The sequence below is a fragment of the Canis aureus genome, chromosome 2, assembly GCF_053574225.1.
Source record: "Canis aureus isolate CA01 chromosome 2, VMU_Caureus_v.1.0, whole genome shotgun sequence".
Taxonomy (NCBI): domain Eukaryota; kingdom Metazoa; phylum Chordata; class Mammalia; order Carnivora; family Canidae; genus Canis; species Canis aureus.
Genome location: NC_135612.1, coordinates 83,954,186 through 83,958,285, shown reverse-complemented (window position 1 = coordinate 83,958,285; position 4,100 = coordinate 83,954,186). Strand labels below are relative to the sequence as shown.

General features: G+C 33.6%; 1 non-coding gene across 1 annotated transcript; it reads left to right on the top strand.

Moving 5' to 3' along the window:
* Positions 1–344: 344 nt before the first annotated feature.
* On the top strand, positions 345–492 carry LOC144303833 (small nucleolar RNA SNORA62/SNORA6 family). The gene has a single exon (XR_013370810.1). It is a non-coding gene; the product is annotated as a small nucleolar RNA SNORA62/SNORA6 family (small nucleolar RNA).
* Positions 493–4,100: the final 3,608 nt, after the last annotated feature.

Genomic DNA, 4,100 nt, shown 5'->3' with positions numbered 1-4,100 from the left:
CACCCCACAAATTTTTATGTGTTTTTATTTTCATTTTGTTCAATTTTTAAAAAATATGTCTTGAGATTTTTTTGTTGACCTATGTATTCTTTAAAAAGATATTGTTTAATCTCCATGTAGGTGAGGATCTTAAATTATATTTGTATTTTTAATTTTATCTATTGTGGTCTGAAAGCAGACATGATATGGTTTCTGTTCTTTTAAATTTTTTGAAGTGTGTTTTATGGCCCAGAATGTGGTTTATCTTGGTAAATGTGCTATGTGCTCTTGAGACAGATATGTATTCTGTTGTTAGATGGAGTAGTCTCTAGAAGAATTATAATTATAAGAATTCAGTTACTACTGTAATTGTTAAAATGTGGAGTTGAGGCTGTTAGCTAGCCAATGAACTCATGAGTGTAGGCAGTGTAATACATGACAGGCAAGTCTTTGCTAATACCACAAGGGTCTCAGTCCAATGAGTGGAGTTTGATAGTAATTCTTGCTACAAGTTAAAAAGAAAAATGTTAAATTACTAGTTGTTGCTCGTATGTTGACATAACTTTTTTATGTTGTTTTTGAAATAGTAACATTTGAAATTCATTGATTCGTACTATTTTTTTTGTTTTGCAGATACAACTATGTTATCTAAAAATTATGAGTTTTATTTCAGTTTCAAAGCTCTTTAAACTTATTTTCTGTATGTCTTCTTGCACTTACCAGACTTTCCAGTAGAATGTAGAATGTAGTGCTTCTAGTAAATGCTTGAGAAAACTACTGAACTACTTAGATGTCATGGAGATAAAAAGCTTCTGCACCTCAGGAGAACAATCAACAAAGCTAAAAGGTAACCTTCAGAATGGGAGAAGACATTTGCAAATGACTTATCTGATAGAGGGTTAGTATCCAAAATCTATAAGGAATCTATCAAACTCAACACCCAGAAAACAAATAATCCAGTGAAAAGATGTACAGAAGCCATGAATAGACACTCTTTCCAAAGAAGACATTCAGATGGCTAACAGACATGAAAAGATGCTCAATATCACTCGTCATCAGGGAAATAAATACAAATCAAAACTACAATGAGATACCACCTCATACCTGTCAGAATGGCTAAAATTAACAACACAGGTAACAACAAGTATTGGCAAGAAGATGGAGAAAGGGGAACCCTCTTACACTGTTGATTACAATGCAAACTGGTGCAGCCACTCTGGAGAACAGTATAGAGTTTCCTCAAAAAGTTAAAAATAGAACTACCTTATGACCCAGCAATTGCAATACTAGGTTTTTACCAAAATACACAAAAATACTGATTTGGAGGGATACATGTACCCCAATGTATATCCCAGCATTATCAACAATAGCCAAATTATGGAAAGGCCCAAATGTCATAGACATGAGGTGGTATATATATATATATATATATATATATATATATATATATATCTTGATATTTGCAACAACATAGATACATAGATGGAGCTAGAGAGTATTGTGCTAAGCAAAATAAGTCAGAGAAAGACAAATATTGTGTGATTTCACTCATATGTGAAGTTTAATAAACAAAACAAATGAACATCTGGGTAACTGCTTTAGTACTTGGGCATTATTCACTCTTTGTGAAATGTTACTTTGGAACTCCCTAAGAAAGTCTAAAAGCAAGCCTGGAAATAATGGATCAAATTATTCCCAAATAACTGCATCATGGAATGAAGCCTCAAAATATTTAAAGAAACACACACATACACACACACACATCCTTCCAATACCAAAAACATAAAATTCTCCATTGCATTCAAAAAAATTAACAAGCATGAATAATATGACAATATGACCCCTGATGAGAAGAAAAATCAGTCAATAGAAGTAGAACTAGGTTTGACACAGATGATAGAATTCTAAATAGGAATGATAAAAAAGCTATTATAAATATATTCCATATGTTCAAGTGAATAGAGGAAAGCATGTGCATGCTAAAGGAAGAAGCAAAAGATATAAAGATATCCAGATCAAACTACTGGAGATGAGAAATAAAATATCCTTGGGCCAAAAGGAGATTAAACACTGCACAACATCATTGAATTTGAAGACATAGAAACAGTATATACAAAATGGTAAACAGAAAAAAAAAGACAAAAAATAAAATAGAGAATCAGTGAGCTGTAACAAAATATTAAAAAACTGAATGTACTTATACTTAGAGTCTCATATAATTGTATGAGTCAGCTGGTTGGTAAGTTGAGAGTTTTTGGGTCTAAAATTATTTCATTTGAGATGACCTATCTCTGGTCTACATGATCATTCTCCAGCATGATAGCCCAGCCTTGCTCAATGATGGTGGCACAGATCCATGAAAATGAACAGAAATGTGCAATATCTCTTAATGGACTTGGACCAAGATCACTGTCATTTCAGCTTTGTTATTTTTGCCAAAGCAAGTCCAAGGTCAGCCTGGATTCAATGAGGTGGGGAAATGGACTCCAGCTTTTGATGGCTTCGCATTGCAGGAGATGTTGGCACAATAGCGGAAAAGTGCGGGCATTTTTATTTTATACTATCTATCCATCATATGTTTGAATAATAATCACCCAATTTATGTTATGTCAACTGGTATTTTGAAGTCTCAATATTATTCTCCAACTCTTGTTTCAAATAATAAATAGGTGGTTCAGACATAAAGCAAAGACTTGGTCTCAGTAATACTTTCATTTTCTGAGAGTTTATCCTGTGAATATATTTCTACTTTGAGTGGTCACATCTCTTTCAACACTTTTCCTAATATTTCATATCCCTATCTACTTATAGTTGGACCATGTGATACTTTCTAATTTTTATAACATCTAGTTATATATTTTTTAATATTTTTTAAAGATTTTATTTATTCATGAAAGAGAGAGACAGAGAGAGAGAGATTGAGAGAGAGAGAGAGAGAGGCAGAGACACAGGCAGAGGGAGAAGCAGGCTCCATGCAGGGGGCCTGATGTGGGACTCGATCCTGGGATTCCAGGATCACGCCCTAGGCCGAAGGCAGGTGCTAAACCACTGAGCCACCCAGGGATCCCCTCTAGTTATATTTTAAATCCGAATTGTGTATATCTCTAACCATCATGCAGCCAGTATTTGACTTGGGAATAATTAGAAGACATTTTTTTTTCATTTCTAAGCAAAACCATTTTGAGTATAAGATACTGTAGAAACGAATTGCCTGAATGAGGTACAACATTCCAGTGTAAAGCCACAGTGAGCTAATAGTCATGATTCAAATCTTTAAATGCTAAACCCTCTAGGCTTGCTTTGAAAAACTCCATATATGCTCCATTCACGCACTGTACAAAGATAAAATAGAAGAGTCCAGGAGTTTCCCATAATTGTATAATATATTCTTTTTATCTAAAAACTAAGTGAGTTAGAAAAAGAGTTTGAACATTTGTAAGAAAATAACACATTTAAAGACTTAACTGGTTTTTTATTAGGAAATTATTTTCAGGGAGCTGGTATAATATTTCTTCATTGAACGATCTAAAATGGAGAAATCTGACAATCCACGAATGGTGAATAATTTGCCAATGTGGGAGAATTAGAAAAGAGATATTTTAACTATTACTTTAATATAAACTACTTATTAGTTAACTTTAAAATATTTGCATTACAAATATCTCACTGTAGTTGCATCTAATTTATCTAGACTCACATTTCCAACTCCCAGGTGCAGAATGTAGTGGCCATTCATTTGTTTAGCTGCCCTTTACCTTTGAATTTTCTCTCTATTTTGTAATTGTCCAGTTTGTGAATCTTATCTTCCCAAGTCAGAAAACAGAAAACTTGCATGGCCAGGCTCCTGTAAAACTGAGATTCATGCATATGACTTAGTTTTTACCACCAGATGAACTAACAAAATAGATTCAACAGTGAGTGATATGAGAGAATAAATCTAACGAACGAATTATAAAATCCATCTGGTTCTTCAAGGGAGACAACAGTGGAGGTTTTGGCTTTTAATTTTGATTATAGATGTCTAGAAACAGTGACATATGTTGTGATTAGCAAACCTCCCATGTGCTTGGTTGGGTTGCCAGTTAAAGTACAGGATGCCCTGTTAAATTTGAATTTCATAT